The sequence below is a fragment of the Pinus tabuliformis genome, chromosome 6 (genome assembly GCF_031772625.1).
Source record: "Pinus tabuliformis cultivar Carrire ecotype Pingquan chromosome 6, CPIR1, whole genome shotgun sequence".
Lineage (NCBI taxonomy): Eukaryota > Viridiplantae > Streptophyta > Pinopsida > Pinales > Pinaceae > Pinus > Pinus tabuliformis.
The window spans coordinates 865,765,749-865,783,837 of record NC_142292.1 but is presented as its reverse complement, the minus strand read 5'-3'; the positions used below and the strand labels follow the sequence as shown (position 1 = coordinate 865,783,837).

Genomic DNA, 18,089 nt, shown 5'->3' with positions numbered 1-18,089 from the left:
GTGGCATTTCATTTACAAACTGAATGAACTTCTTGGAAATTTGGCAGTTCTTTTCACCATCTTCCTTGGCAGTTAGGATGAAGAAACCATAGTCCTTGATCACAATCTTCTATTCATCCATCATAGTTATGTACTCCCAATTGTGTTTCATCTCTGTTATAATTTAATCCCAGACCAATTACTTAGCTTGTACGAGAGACATATTTCCTTTCAGAAGGCCTTTGAACTCAACAATCTCTTGGTTAACTTCTTGCAGGCTCTTGCTGATTAGATCTGCATTAGTCATGGCCATGTCAAGCTGCTTTTCTTTTTGTGAGAGGGCTCGATGTGTTGTGTCTAAGTCATTCTAAACCTTCTTGAGCTCTCCTTCGGAGAGTTGGAGCTCAGTGAGGGTCTTTGTGAGCTGTTTTGTGGGATTCTGAGGGTTCTTAGGCACCAACACAACACAAATGTGAGTGTCTATTCTCAACTGAAGTTCTACCACCTACTGCTTAAGAGCCACCACCTCATTGTTTCTATCTATCAATTCCTTTGCCAGGATTTCTTTCTCTTCCTCCACCTATGTGAGTTCGTTAGATTGCACATGTTCATTGGGAGGCATCTTCAGTTTGTGTCAAAACTCCTAAACCTCTGATTGTGAGCTTTTAAGAAGGGCCTCAAATGTAGCCTTATCCTCTGGATTCACCCCTAGTTTCACAATCAATGTAATGCCCCACTTAAATCTTATCCTGCAAATTTTATTATTGTTTAAATTATCTGAAAATATTGAGAAATATTGGTCTAATATAAAATTCATGGTTGCTATTATTCAAATTCCCAAATTACTTTCTCAAATTGAATCTTAGGTAGGATATGGTCTCCTTCCATTATTTCAAATGATATATGTATTCATCTCACATTCCCTAATGTACCCTCACATTTACTAGGGAGAAGACATGGTCCTCTCCATGTAAGTACATCTCACATTCCCCAATGTACCCTCACATTTACTAGGGAGAAGACATGGTCCTCTCCATGTAAGTACATCTCACTTTCCCCAATGTACCCTCACATTTACTAGGGAGAAGACATGGTCCTCTCCAACTCATTATTAATATATATATTCATTTCACATCCCCCAATGTACCCTCACATTTACTAGGGTGAAGACATGGTCCTCTCCATGTAATTACATCTCACATTCCCCAATGTACCTTCACTTTTACTTGGGAGAAGACATAGTCATTTCCATTTAATCATCAATATATATATTCATCTCACATTCCCAAATGTACTTTTCAGATTTACTTGGGAGAAGACATGGTCCTTTCCCATTAAATTCCCAATTTTATATTCATGTCACATTTCAAAATGTACTCCCAGCTTTACTTGGGAGAAGAGAAGTCAACTCTAAGGATGGATGAGAAGTTAATGACATTAATGAGAGGTGGTTGAGGAGAAGAAGGGAACGAGGGTATAAAAAGGGAAGGGGGGGTATTTCTTGTGGGGTTGGTTGTGGGGTTGGTTGTGATTGTTTGGACTTGTTGTGTTTTTGGAGACCTTAGGAACCTGTGGAGGTTTCTTGGGTTGTTGAGAGGAGGGAAGTATTGTTATCTTGGTTTAGATCTTTCATCTTGGACACACACACTACATCTGGTTGGACTTGGGCTTAGAGGGCTAGGGAACCTGTGGAGGTTTTCTGGGCTAGGGATTATTCCCTAGTTGGCTGGGAGGTAAATCCGGTTGGGTCCGTCAAGAGGAGCGTTCAGCAGGAGCAGCATGACAAAGGTATCTCAATCAGCCACCAGTACAAGTATTCCTCCATAGACTACTCTTGTAAAGTTTATTAAAATGAAATATTCACCTTAATTTATGTTGATTATAATGTAAATGATAAAATTTTATTTGTTTAAAAGTCGTGTAAGTAAGTAAGTTATCTCCTCTTATCGCATTTAATATCAGATTAGCAGACCCTAGGATAGGGCTCTTACACATGGTATCAGAGCTTTGGTTCAAAATCTGGACCCAAAGCCCACTAAAACCCAAATGCCGCTAGAAGGAGGGCTTGAACCTCCGACCTTGTAGCTGTTAAGTTGTTGTGGTTAACAACGTTTACCCATGAGAGCATCTTAATTTTGGTGCTCGGCAACTCCATTAGAGCATCTTAATTCTAGTGCATGTAATATTAAAGATATGAAATAAAGGGCCAACTTATTGATCCCCTAATAATTGTCATAATGTTCGAAAGAAAAAACATGAAAAGTCCTATTTTATTAAACAAAAACAATCTTAACCTTAGTCGCCTTGACACTGTTTAATGAAAAAAAAAAAAAACCCCACCGCCCCACTCTCGAAATCCAGAGCTTTTCGGCTGAGCCAGCTGTGAAGAAGCAGAGTCTACTATACAAAGCAAGGGCTGCCACGGCTGGCCTAGAGGAGAATTGGGCCGATGTGGAGACAGATGATGAAACCCATTTAAGCGGGAGCTCAGATGGGAACGATGAGAAGGAGTTGGAGGAGTTTTCGGATGAATGGAGGAGGAAGATTGCCTGGCTCTGCAAGGAATTGCCTGCACATGACCCGGCTCCCATGATCAGAATCCTCAACCGACAACGGAAATGGATTCAGTAGGAGGATGTCAAATATATCATCACGCATCTTCTTCGAATACGCGAAAGCAATATCGGTCACAGAGTGTATAAATGGCTGATCCAGCAAGATTGGTTTGAATTTGACCCTGAACTTGCTAGTAAACTAGCAGACATTCTGGCCAAGGACCTCAAAGTTGTAAGATGTCGTGATGTGTTTGATGATATCATTAACCGAGGCTATGTGCCTTGTGAATCTACATTCAATTTCTCATTTTAGGCTTACAAATAAATTAAGAGCCCTTCAATCTTCTATATCGAGCACATTCAGATCATCTACTCGTGTCACACATCCATCATTGAATCCCATCATTCTTAACTGATCATGAACTAGAAGAAATGACATGCTCTTTCATGTCAGAATGTTCGATTCTCATCACTGTAGAGAGTATTCTCATGTCCTTGCAGCAAATGCAATCTGGACGCTAAATTGTGTAGCCAAAAAGGTTCACTCTCTGTGCTTACTGTGTTAAAATTTCCGACTCTGTTTCAGTCTCTTTAATCCCTTCCTGAGAGTCAGAATCACTCATGGACTCAGAACTCCCCTCATTAAACTCGTCCTCTGAATAAAAATCAATATCTTCATTTCCTGCTCCATTTTCAATAACTCTAGCTTTAGGTTTCAAAAACTCTTTCAATGGATCCAATATGTAAGGCTCCATCAACTCCCAAACCCAGATTGCATCCTTACCTTGACATCGTATCTGAAATTGCTTTCCCTTCCTTTTTATGACACAATTTATTGACTTCATTCTCAAGGCTTTCCCAACACATTCAACATCTTCAACTTTATAGTTTTGTGCATAAAATATAACATCTCCAGAGGTGCTCTTACGTCCACCATACATATACCAGTATGCTAGAACACGGGAGATAGCCACCGATGTATAAGCTGTGGCATTACCATCTGTCCCCCTCGTCTAAATTGATTAGCATAAAATCGAAAACTACCATGACTCACAGTAGAAAAATGAGGCGGTATGTCTTCAGCTTGAATTTTTAATCGGTCAACTGGTTTCAGCCATTCATAAAATGTGTCGTATATGTGTGCTTTCAATACATCCTGTACCTCAAGTTTCATTGAACTCAAAATGAACTTCAAAAGTCTTGTTCTCATCGTACGATTCTACCTTAGCACCAGACAAAAATATAGCAATTAAAATCTCACGCTACCCTGCAACAAGTTTCAAGCTGAGACGCTTATTAACATTTTTGTCGCCCAAATTGAGCAATGGTTTTATTTGTAGCATCAATGTGGGCTCAACGTCACATTTCTTATGACACATTTCATCATACAATTGTTTGATCCTTTCTTCTTGACCAGCATTGAGATATCCCTCTAGCATTATGTTGCACATCTTGGATTTAATACCAATTGCACCATCCTTTTGCAACTCTGCAAAAACCCCCTCAGCCCTCTCCAGCATGCCACATTTAATCAAGGATTCAAGATATATTTCATAAGCTGCCCGATTAGGTCGACACTTTGCCATACATCGAGAAAATGTGGATTCTACTTCACCATACATAGACAGGCACATATACATTTGCATCAAGTCCACATAGGATGGCTGCAATGGCTTCAGACCACTATCCTCAAATTGCTTCTGCATGTTCTTTTTCTTGGGCTTTTGACATTATCTCAATAATTTTCAAATAAGCAATCACACTCATGGAGACTCCTTCCTCCTGCATTTTTGTGAATATCTCCAAAGACTTCATAGGTTGTCTAGCCTTGGCATAAACTTCCATTTGATACATATAAGCCTGAGAAGTGAGACCTACACCAGTGTCAACTAACTTTGCCCAAGTTCTTTTTGCCTCTTTTACATCTGCATGTCTTGAACAGACCCTGAGTATTGAGACAAGTAAGTCTCTACTTTCCTTAAATCCTGCTTGCTTCATCTCATTTCTTAGACAGACTATTCTTTCATGATCTATACAATCTTGGTAGCTGTGAAGCCATATTAAACCTTCATAAATATCCTCCTTTATCCTATGCCCTGCTGTTTTCAAATTCTGAAACACAGCTTCTGCTGGTCTTAAATGATGTTTCGCAGTCCCTCCTGTGCCACGTAATAGGGCCTTAAAAAGAGAATTTTGTAAGCTGAGACTTGGCTGATACCCTCCAAGTTGAATCATGCGATTGTATATGTCACAGGCTTCATCAACAAAACCTTTAACCGGTGCTTCAATGTAAGCCATAATGAGAAGAATGAATGCTAGTGAGCACACCTACAATCTTCAGTGAGAAATTATTTAATGATGATGGCAAGAACAAAGTTGATCCTACAGTGTAGAAGAGATCAAGAATGAAGTTGATCCTATAGTGTAGAAGAGATCAAAGAATGAAGTTGATCCTATAGTGTCGAGGTCAATAATGAGGTTGATCCTATAGTGTAGAAGAGGTCAAGAACGAAATTGATGCTACAGTGTAGAAGAGATCAGTGGACAGTAATACATACCTCACCACCACTGCCTTGATGCAATGTATGCTATGAGTTTAGTTCAAGGTTTAAGCAGGATCCAAGTATATATATATTATAACAAAGAGTACACTGTGGTAAACCAATGGTACATGCAATTTTAGTATTTGTACATTCGTGAGCGCTCTGGCTTTGTTGGATACATGGATAATGATTGAGCAAGCTCCATTGCATAATATAATAGGAGCCAATATATCAACGTGAAAAGCACACAATGCACATCTCCCAGAACAATTAGGGCCTTTGTTTCCTTCACTGTTATATTTGTGTATCTTAGTACACCCAAAAGCAATGCATACCCACTAAATATAAAGGATATTTGTGGCAAAGGTGGCCTCATAATATTCTTGGAATACATAACCAGGGGTGCCCATCTTCATCTTAGAATTTTTTGCAAGGGGCCCAGTTTTCATGCTTCCAAAGCTAGAGATAATGGCCCAGTCCCTCTGAAAATATGTCTTCTCTATACGCATGAGACATGTTTCAAACCCATCATCAGTTTTAACAGCAGGTTTCATCTCCCCTCCTTGGAAGCAACCTTCCCTGATCTTGCAACATCCTCAATATACCCAATAAACAATACTCATAGCATGTCTCCACAATCATGAGAACCATCTTGATAAGCATGAGAACCATCCTGATAAGCATGGCATCTCTATTCTTGAGGAATTTGGGTTGTTCTCAAAATTTTCACTAGACAGTCTGTCTGCCCCCTGCAAATTTAATGTGGTAGGTGACCAAACCAACGCAGGAGCATAGCCATATGCATTTGGAGTGGCTCAACCAATTCTCATAAAAATGGAAGCTGATCTGCCCAAGTGCATGTGATTATTTCTAGCATGTTCTCATGCATACAAGCCTTTGTTAGCATGATAAACTAAATGTTGGTCAAATAATGCATTTGACGAAGCGTTGAAATTTCGACATAGGTTGATTACAGATCTCCTTCATTTTGGATGGCAATTGCAATAATGTACATGAGTATGAATGCATACCAAATGCCAGTCCAATGAGTTGATGGCTTTATGAACCAACCCTTCTCTTCCAAACTTTTCTTCGCAAAATAATATCTAAATGCAATAATGTTGATCAAATGTAAATTCAACAGTGTTGATCATTTGTAAAAATGGCCAAGGTAACTTGTTTCTCCAACACCACAACCCTGTGCCTACTCTACTGTGCCATTAAAATCAATGTGCTCTAATAGGCAGCACTTTACCCCAGAAAATCTGATAGCCAGCTTCAATCTGCATACTCTCTGTACGCAACCTAAAGTTGTTAAGATTCTTTCATCTTGAGCATAGTTTGAATTGGCTAGTTGAGGCCCAAATTCAAGGTTACAGCCTTGCAGACTCAATGCTTTCTGGGTAAAGTGTTTGCCAACAGCATTGCATCAGATCAGTGCTTCAAACCCAAAATATCAGCAATAGTGCAGATCACTATCACTTGGCAGAATAAAATGACAGAGCAGTCTTGAGCCCTAAACTTTACTAACTCAAAATCAAAACAAAAATCGTGGCCTAACTCATTTCCATAACTGGTGAAATGGTTTTTAGTATCTACTGGTTTATTTGTAATTAAAATTTCATATCATAGTATTTATCATCAGTTGTGATCTCTGTTTTAGAAACAGGTTTCAATTTTGTGGCTTGTTGGTAATAGGATGGAGATGTAGTCACAATTACTATGATGTTGTTTCCTAATGGCGGAAAAACTATTGTCTGACCCATATCCATTAGTCAGACATGCTCATGAAGATGTATAGTGTGGTAGCAAGTTCTGGTTTAATTGTTATGATCATCAATGGATACAGTGGTCATGGCAAAACTTTTTTTTTTTTTGGCCCAGAAACTTGCAGAAAGCATCACTTTAGACAAACTGAATTCAAAAGCTTATTCTTCAATGGACTTTATTTCCCTGTGTGGTCTGTGTTTGTTTATGACTACTTGCATAAATATCAGGTTATTGTATTTTAATCTTTGGTTGATGTCCATCCTCTGCCTCCGGAACGTCAATAATGTGTGTTCTACTTATGGTGTTGTAGGGTGTTGTTCTCTGCAGCCTGCTTGATCTGTATTGGTGTATGGTTTTGGACCCTTTACCTGATCTTCATCGTATGCTTCAGAGCCTCTGATGATTTACTTTACACTGATGTCTGTGTAGATCCTTTCCCTCTTTCATCTGCTTATCCTTGCAGGTTATTGTTTCTGAGCCTTTAACTGAGATCCATCCTTTGCTTCAGGGACAATGATGATGTACATTCTACTCGATATGTAGATTGTTTCCCTCTGCAATCTTCTTATCCTTATCAGGTTATAGTTTCTGAGCCATTTTTTGATATCCTTATCCTTTTGATGTGCAGTCCAATCACGAGTTTGTAACTTTGTGGAACGTTGCCCTCTGCAATATGCTTATCCTTTGCTGAAGAACTGTCGAGATTTAGAGTGGGAGCACAGTTCTATCCTTTTTCCTTGGCCTGTTATCAAGCTCAGGGGGCCACATTTGTTCCTCTTTATAGTCCCTTTTTGCAACTTTCTGACATGAGGGATATCAGTGATCATTCATATAGATAGTTCATTACCTCCTTTATGTTTAAGATTAAATCATATTGCAGTAGCGACTATAAAGTGTGCCTTGTTAGTGAAAGGGATTCAAACACAAACAATTTTCTAGTTTTCTAGAGCAGGAAGAAACTTAATATGCAAAATAGCACTTGGAAACTTGCACGTGATAGACCATAAAAGCTAAATAAAGAACCTGAGTACAGCCAAAGCTACATACAAATTGGATGGATATGTAGAGATTCATTACCAAGCATTTTACTCCAGGCAACATTATTAGCTGATATAGTGTTTGGCCTCCCTAGTTAACGGATGGGACTTCATTCTGTTTCTGCTGCTAGGTCTATGTTGCTAGTAATAGTCCATGACAGAAAATAAATTGTTTCTTTGGGGCCCAATCGTTCTTTCCAGACTCTAGAGTCTCTCGGTTCTTCTTTCTCTAAGGGAACTGGAGCTAAAAGTAGTTCGATTTCTACTGAACTCTGTTAAGTGTTACTATCTATAGGAGCTTGCTCAAATTCTTGCAATTTTGAATATTATTGATTTTTATTGATTGTTTTTGACAAATTCTAGTTCAAACCTCCATCACCATGGGAGCAGTTGTCTTCCAATTAATTAATCTCATCATTGGACAGTTCTTGCATGGTGACAATATCCTTACAAGATTATATTTATCTTCAAGTTGTTCTCTAAACAACCATCTTCAAGTGATTAACTGTCTTCATGTCATGAAAAGAATTTGGTCTTTTGTTGGCCAGACTGAAACGACTACATTTAGGGGATATCACCTAGGCTTGGACACATCTTCAGATCCGAGGAGTCTCCTGTGAATGGTATGTTATATTGGCCCAATCGTCTAAGGCCGATCTTCAAAGAAGTTAGGGAGTCTTTTGTAGTTTTTCCAGCTTCTTTACATTTAAAGGCTCCCATATATAGCATGACTTGTTGACCCAAGGCGCTTAGGCTCATCTCCAAAGAAGCTAGGAGTCCTTTGTGATTATCCCAGCATCATTACATTTGAATATTGTTTCCCTCGTACCTTCATGGCTTCAAAAGTGAGAAAGAGGCTTTACATTAAAGCAGATCTTCAACATACTTCTACTACAAGTTGGTTCTATGTTGATGTTATGCTTGCGTCAAATACATTTTACAAACAGAGCTAGATTCTCCCTTTGAATATAATAATAATAATAATAATCATCTAATTTTAGGTCATGGCCAAGCCAGACACGAAATTGGTTTATGAGACCCCTTGTTTCTGGGACAAGGGATCCGCCTCCTTGCAGTGATTTGACTACTAAAGTCTGTGGAGGTTTACCTTCTCTACTCCCCTCTAGATTTGAATCTATGACCTCTTACAAGGAAATACATGTTCTCAACCATTAAGCCCACCAAGACCATTATAAGCTTTATCTTTGTACAAATTTTAATCTTAACATTGCATGCTTTCTGTAGATGAATGATTATAGAAATAAGCAGATGAGGTTGTTAAGCTTCTTGGAACCTATAAATGGAGACACCAGATCTGCAATATAGTGAGGATGTCACAACAAAGACCTAAATTTAGTTTATGGTTGTAATGCTCATGACTTCCGTTGACTAGCACGTGTCATTTAAATACCCTCTACTTTAAACATAGGGATATAGTATAGAGTGGTTTGAGTTACTACGAAGCCCAAAACATGCCAAGAGTTTTCCCTAAGTGATCTACTACTATCCTTACCATTTGGTAGTTTTTTTAAAGGCATGGTTAATTGGTTAAAGTGTTCTTAATTGAATTGAACTTCTCCAAAAATCGATTTTCGCTAGAATGCATCAATCTAGCATGGTGAGATTCAATGTAATGGTTTCTTCTAATCCATACATATTAAGCCTAGTCTTGTAACTAAGTATGCTTTGTCATGTTGTTTGTTTATTAAGACAAAGAAATCTAGAAAGTAATCAAGAAATTAGTTAATAATGAATAGGTACAAGTAACAAGGAAAAACAATAAAACTAGCAAGCAAACAATCCAAAGAAAAATGGGCTGACATGATGTAACCTAAGGTTGAGGAAAAGAGGATGCCAACAATTATTGCATGGTGCATAACAGATGGAGGCCTGACAAAGATGGTCTAGTGGGGTAGAATTTTCTAGTGAAAACATAGATTGAATACTATGGACTTGTGTAAGGCTTACTGTGATAGTTATTTTTAATGATCTTAAATTAAATGAGAAGATCAATTCATAGAGAATTTGGGATTTTAGAATGGAAGCTTATTTAGTCAATAAAAGACCAGTGAAAATATTAGGATACACTTTTACCCTTATTCTAGTGTTGAATAAAAATGTCGTGAAAAATAATGTGTCTCTAGTTTTGGATAAAAGGACCCTCAACTTTCTTCGCAACTTTTGTGGTCACTGGCCACTTATGAAAGGAGTAGGCATCTTTAGAAATGCGGTGCCATTTAGAGGGGAAATACTAATAGCAACAGGGCAAAGGCAATTATTCCATTCGTTTAATTATTTCTCATTTGTCTGGTCATATTGTGAGCTGCAGTATATATCATGAAATTGTTTTGGTACTAGTAAACAATGATTAAATATATAATAAATTTGAACCTTTTGACATTTAGAGGACATTCTCTCAATTTACAAAAAAAATAAAGTATGAAAATCATGTTGGAAACAATTTTTGAAGTTTTGAGTCTTTTATTTTCAAGATTAACTAAATGGGTTTGGAAGATGAAAAACCATCAAATTGGAAGAGTGGGACTTTTATATTCACTAAGGTTTTAAAGAAATTATATGCATAAAACTTATACTAGCACCTTCTAGTGGAATTGATAGTGCATTAATCCATTGCTTGCCATTATTTTGGTTTTGGTACCACCTTATAGCATATCCGGGTTCAAATGCTATTTTCCATGATGGACAGTTGAATCTGTTTCAACTCTAATTGTTATTGAGGGGTTCCACAAGGATGTCACATGAGCATTTATGATGCCCATTTTAACGTAGATAGCCACCTATGTTAAGGTTCTATTTTGCAGTTCCATGTTGTTATCTATGAAGATTATATACATTTGGTTGGACACGTGAAAATCAATTGATGGATTTGGTATTAATGATGGAAATGTTGGATGTATGACTTACTTGGTTACAATTTATCTAGCGCATGACTTGTCAGAGTTATTGATGCATCATATAGGCTTATATATATATGATTTATCTAATCAAGGACTTAGTGAAATTATGATTTATCTGATGTAAGATTTATTTCCAGTATGAACAACAAAAATTGACACGTGGATACTGGGCTTAATAAACATGATGTTTAAGATCATGTATCTATATCTATTTTGTGGTTATATATATGCATGGATGAGAACTAAACTACAGATTGGAAAGAACCGTATGATAACCAAGATCTACTATTCCATTGGGGAAGGTCGAGACGACCAACGAGGAAAGGTACAATGTACATTGTTCTATTACATTTGGTATCTACTTGATATGCACTCTTATGACACGAGTAAAATGCAAATGATAGGTGGCAAGACGACCTGACTGGATTATTCGATGACAAGTCCAACCAGCTTTGTAGTGTGGTCCGTGTTAGGGCGTTGACCCTAGTTCTGAAGGAGGGGTGGAGGCATTTCCCACCGTGTATCCTCCGAAACCTGGAATCGTGGGAGGGCAGTGGTGGACACGCTCCCCTAGACGTGTGATGACGATTGCCAGTTGCCTGCTGGGGAAGTTAGGTCGATATATTCGACGCTTCCACCATGTTGGTTTTATCAGTGGTTAGTATGGCCGTTGCCATTGATAAAGCAGCAGAGGATGGATAGGGTGGGGATGGAAGTAGGTCAGGATGGATAGGAGGATATAGATCAGTTGGAGACTCTTGATGGGAAGTAATGTCATTGTCTGACTTATCAAATTTTATTGCTATAACTCTCTCTGATTTGCTATGCTTTCGAACTCCTTGTATCTTTTCATTCTAACTTCGGGACGAAGTTTTCTGAAGGAGGGGTGTATGTAATGCCCCACTTAAATCTTATCCTGCAAATTTTATTAATGTTTACATTATCTGAAAATATTGAGAAATATTGGTCTAATATAAAATTCATGGTTTCTATTATTCAAATTCCCAAATTACTTTCTCAAATTGAATCTTAGGTAGGATATGGTCTCCTTCCATTATTTCAAATAATATATGTATTCATCTCACATTCCCCAATGTACCCTCACATTTACTAGGGAGAAGACATGGTCCTCTCCATGTAAGTACATCTCACATTCCCCAATGTACCCTCACATTTACTAGGGAGAAGACATGGTCCTCTCCATGTAAGTACATCTCACTTGCCCCAATGTACCCTCACATTTACTAGGGAGAAGACATGGTCCTCTCCAACTCATTATTAATATATATATTCATTTCACATCCCCCAATGTACCCTCGCATTTACTAGGGTGAAGACATGTTTCTCTCCATGTAATTACATCTCACATTCCCCAATGTACCTTCACATTTACTTGGGAGAAGACATAGTCCTTTCCATTTAATCATCAAAATATATATTTATCTCACATTCCCAAATGTACTTTTCAGATTTACTTGGGAGAAGACATGGCCCTTTCCCATTAAATTCCCAATTTTATATTCATGTCACATTTTCAAATGTACTCCCAGCTTTACTTGGGAGAAGAGAAGTAAACTTTAAGGATGGATGAGAAGTTAATGACATTAATGAGAGGTGGTTGAGGAGAAGAAGGGAAGGAGGGTATAAAAAGGGAAGGGGGGGTCTTGCTTGTGGGGGGGGGGGGGGGGGGTTGGTTGTGATTGTTTGGACTTGTTGTGTTTTTGGAGACCTTAGGAACCTGTGGAGGTTTCTTGGGTTGTTGAGAGGAGGGAAGTATTGTTATCTTGGTCTGGATCTTTCATCTTGGACACACACACTACATCTGGTTGGACTTGGGCTCGGAGGGCTAGGGAACCTGTGGAGGTTTCCTGGGTTAGGGATTATTCCCTAGTTGGCTGGGAGGTAAATCCGGTTGGGTCCGTCAAGAGGAGCGTTCAGCAGGAGCAGCAGGACAAAGGTATCTCCATCAGCCACCGGTACAGGTATTCCTCCATAGACTACTCTTGTAAAGTTTATTAAAATGAAATATTCACCTTAATTTATGTTGATTATAATGTAAATGATAAAATTTTATTTGTTTAAAAGTCGTGTAAGTAAGTAAGTTATCTTTTCTTATCGCATTTAATATCAGATTAGCAGACCCTAGGATAGGGCTCTTACAATCAACTCCTTGAAGTTTTCATTCTGCATGTGAATAGCTATGGAGTTATCTATTTCTTGTTTTAATCTTGTTGTGAACTTCTCCAACAACTTGTCGACTTTACTTATGGTCATTGCATTTTTGTTAAGCTCACTGTAAATAATCTCTCCCACTTACCTATGGAAGCTGATCTTATCAAACAGAGTGACACTTGCCAATTCTAAGGAGACACCAAAGCCTTGAATTTGGAGCCCGATGGTAGTGACTGTGCTAGTGGGTGATGCAATGAGAACTTCATTTGAATTCTCTCCAAATCCATATCAATTAGAAGTTTGGTCTGGTATGGCACTGAATGGGAGTCCATTTGCTGTTGCATATCCTCCCTTATTTTCTTGTTCCTTTCTTCAATGGTCTTTCCAGCAGGTCCGATAAGTTTAGTTGTGGTTGTACTTCATGTTGAACTCAGAATGGCTACCTCTGAGGATAGGGAGGAAACAACTTGTAGTGGGTCTTCCAAAGTAACTTGGAACCCTGGTTGGTGTTGTTTTGTCTCTACCAACCTAGTCTTGATTTCTTCTTCTTCTATCTCTTAGGTCCTGGGATTTTTTCTGGTTTATACATCTTCCATTTCTACATCCTTGTCTAATAAACGATCTTTTTGTGTACCTTTGTTGCTGGAGTCTCGACCTCCATCTCTGTGTTAATAGGCCATGAATCAAAGTTACTTTTCCATTCAAGCTGAAGCCTATACTCATGTTCATAAGTCGAAGCTTTTATGCTTTCTCTTTTCTTTGCAATGACACATAATGACTGCGGGCAAGATGAGAGAAATGGGTGTCGGGCCTTCTATTATTTATATATATATATTTATTGTATATATACTCTGTATATATACATACAGTTTTGGTCGGATTGACCAACGCGGGATTTTCGCCATCACGTTTATTCACCCTGGGTCTTCTTGACCTTCACACAACCAGCAGTGCAACGAAATTTCAACACAGAGAAACAGCGTTACAGAGATGTTTCTATTATTCGCTTCGCTTCCTTGTGCGTGAAGGAGGCGTGCATTTGTACCTACCAGTGTTGAAATTTTAAACATAAAAACTTTATGTTGATAGTTCAAGTATTGTAGTTGAAATAGTAATATGTATTCGTGGTGGTAATAACTTTAGTTAGGATAATGCAGTTTATTTATCATTGTTATTTAAAAAAAATCGGAAGGATTTATTAGTGGTTTGTAAAAGATTAATCTTTCACTTTAATCAAATATCTCTGATTTTAAATGGTTAATAGCAATTTTAACATTTACTTAAAATATATATATATAAAATTATATATTGATAAAAATTAAATTTGTTTTAGTAATTTGAAATATTAAAAAAAAAATGGATATATGGTTCAAATTAAATTAAGCACATGGACCGAGATCCCTGCAACAAGAAGTCAATTCATTATTATATTATATTATATGATTCAAACCATGATTGATCATTACACCACATGTCAAGCTGAAACTATAGTCAGAGATTTTGCCATGGCACTATGGTGCAGAGGGGTAGCTTCTGTTTAAAACATAGGCGGTACAATCATCAAAACTATATGCACTACTGTACATTCGTGGTATGTGTTTTTTTATTATTATAAGTGGATTTGCAGATTTCGTAGTTATTTCATGGTGAGGGTTGCGTGTTTATCTTTCCCTTTCCAATTTAAATTATCTGATCCATCTATAAAAGTTTTTAGATAAGGAAGTAGTTGTTTTCAGTGTATTGTTTATTTATTTAAATTTTATTCAAAGATCTATAAACTTTCAGATTCTCTATTTTCCAAAACAAATTCACACTTAAATAATTTTTATTTTTTATATATTAAATAATTTTTATTTTATATTTATAATAAATTTTTGCTAAAATAAATATAAATTAATAAAAATTAATTATATATTATATCATTTTATTTCCATTATACAAATGAAGTTATAATTATAATTTTTTTTGCATATTAAATACAATAGCTCAATAACATCTTATATAACCTATCAAATCTCTATCATAAAAATATAATATATTTAGTATTTAAATTATATGCATAATTTATTGTATTTTTTTTCCCTAGCTTATCATAAATTTTTCATTTTCAATTTCATCTTATATAACATATCGACTCTATAATAAAAATATAATATATTTAGCATTTATTTTTAATTTCATCTTATATAACATATCAACTCTATCATAAAAATATAATATATTTAGCATTTAAATCATAAGCCTAATTTAATGTATTTTTTTTTTCTAATTTATCATAAATTTTCATTTTCAATTTTTTTTCCCATAATAAAAAACACATTAGGTAATAAAGCTTTCCCAACCATAAAATGTATTGCATATTAAATATGCCAATTAAGAACATAGCTCAACTATATCTTATATATAGTATATAATGTTTTATTATATTGATTTTAATGTTTGGTTTTGGATTTTCAACTCATAGTATAATATATTTCACATTTAGTTTTTTTGCTTTTTATTTTTCCTCACAAAAAGAAAGAACGAATCATTTTTATTAAAATGGAAATTGTTTAAATAAATTGTGAAAAAATATGATAACAAGGCATGCAAGCTTACCAAAGAACCTCGTAAGAAGCACTAGATATAGGCCAACAAGTGTAGTTAACCATTACAATGTAAGTCATCAAAACCTAGTATAAATCTAAAGGAGAAAAGGTGCAAGACCCACAAACAAAAAAAAATAGCCGAAAGATGCTCTGACCAGCTTGAATGCATCTCAAGATGCTCCAACATGCCTCATCACATGCACACATGAAAAGCAATCATGAAAAACAACCAAAGATGCTCTAACTGGCTTGGATGAGCTTGGAGATGCTTCGACATGACACATCACGTACATGCACATAAAATAGTCCACTAGGGCTGAAACCCCCAAAAACACAAGCCCAAATACGACGAAAGCATGAAAATAGGGACGAGGTCGCTAGGGATCCAACCACCTTGGCAAACTTTTTTTCCCTAAAGAGGAGAAGTGACGACACCCATCGAGCCCTGCAACAAACATGTAGTAACACCATATCTAAAAACGATGAAAGCAACACAACCTCGTAGAAACCCCACGACGTGCGACCAATGAGTGAAGCCACAAGGCCAAAACGACTGCAAAGAAAAATGGTCGAAGCCAAGCACATAATGCCCGAGTCTGGGCAATGAGAAGCTAGATTGAAAGGCCAAGAGTGACCGACAACTGCCATGAAACTTTCACTTGCAAACGTAAAATGAAAGGGGGCCACAAACAACAGAATAAGAGTGTGAGCCTTGAGTAGACATCCATAGAGCATGAACCCACAACAACGACCCTGCAAACCCAAAACAAACCCAACCCATCCCATCAAAATAGCCATGGAAAACACCTACAAGGAAGCACAAACAATGAGCAAAGAGGCACCAACAATGATTGTGACAAGTTATGGCGGCACACAAGAGATCCCCTGTAGCAACAAAGCTAAGTAACAACAAGAAAACCCTGATGAAAAGGCCACCGTGAGCCAGGTAACCAACCATCAAACCCAACACGCCACTGAGGAACCCACATAGACTCAACTCTAGCTTCATAAAAAATGAAAAACCCCAGCCACTCGTAAGATGGGAATCAACAGAGGCACAAACCAGGGCCAATGCTGCTAGGGTTTCCAGCCACCCCACCCCGCTCCCCCTTTCTTGAGACAAGTTGAAGCCACTGTCATGCGGAAAGAGTCAATTTTGCAGACAAAACCAACCTCCCTAGAAGCTAAGGCTTTCTAGTGACAAACAAGACAAATAAACACTACCTTTCTCTAAATATGCATTTAGAATACAAGTAATCAGGTGATTATAACATACCTTTAGTCCAACGCTTTGTAGTAGTCCAGCCTCGCCGATCCGGATGAGCTCCTCCTTCTCTTCGAAACCTGCATTCACTAACAAGCCAAAAGATTAAATAGCACCTGATAAACTTATAAAATAACACATATTCATCATACAGACCAAGGAGTATATGAAACAAATCATGAATAACAATCTGTTGAGAAAAATGAGTTTATTTGCATTAAGTGGAAACAAAAGAAACCATTACAACCTGAGCCTTGGTGTTGTGCAGGTCCCTCCTAGGGTCCAGCAAGAGTTTTCCTTTACTTTGATCAGCTCACCCACTTCCAAATAAGGCTAGGAAAGGATGGGAATCTCTCCTCTCAAGCTCTATAAAGGAGTCCTAATTCCAGCAGCATCTACCCTTAGGAATGTTCAGCTTTCAACCCCCCCTCCTTCTGGCCCAATTCCTGTATTTATAGTGCTCTAGAGGAAGTTAATCAGGTCCACCATCAATGGGATAGCTCCCCTCTTGATGGGATAAGTTCCTCTTTCATAGGGATACATGAACCATCTGGAGGCGCTCAATACACGTCAAACCATCTTCTAGAATGCTCTAGATTCGACCATGAGTAACTTTTTTGAAGTAAAACTCGCGCCTTTTGACCTTTACAGGAGTACGCACCCACCCCTTTACAGACAGAGCGTACAAGTACGCAGGTATTGTGAACTTGAGGTGCGTACACGCAGGTAAGGTTAAGAGAAACTGCGTAACCAGAGTTAATTGACTTTTTAAGGACTTTCTCTCTTTCTTGGAGTTTGACATGAGGAGCAGAGGTATAAGACTTGCTAAGGAGGACAGTATGACAGTTGATGGAGCCATACTGACTGCAGATAGTCATGGTGACAAATTTTAGTGTAACAGATTGCCCCCTAAAGTGCGAAGCCTGTAGTAGATTAGGGTTTCATATCATCTAGGAAGGGTGAAGTATTTTATCATTTCAAGGATTATCTTGTGGAGAGCCCAGTCGGAACCTGAAAATATTCAACACAAAATACATATATAAGATCATATCATCGCTGAGGTAGGCATTCCCATACTCAGATTGAAAACTTTAACTAACAAACTAACTACTGCTCTGATATAGGAATGATTTCGCAATACATCATAATCATAGACTCTTGTAGACACAGTATGGATGCAGCCATCTGTTCATGATTAGTCTACTGTACAATGAATACAAAACTCCTCGCAGCCTGGATGGTGGAAACTAGATCCAGGGTCTT

At 37.6% G+C, this 18,089-nt stretch overlaps 1 pseudogene; it reads right to left on the bottom strand.

Annotated features, from left to right (window-relative positions):
- Positions 1–3,088: 3,088 nt before the first annotated feature.
- On the bottom strand, positions 3,089–16,360 carry LOC149261641 (pentatricopeptide repeat-containing protein OTP51, chloroplastic pseudogene; annotated as a pseudogene).
- Between the last annotated feature and the right edge of the window lie 1,729 nt (positions 16,361–18,089).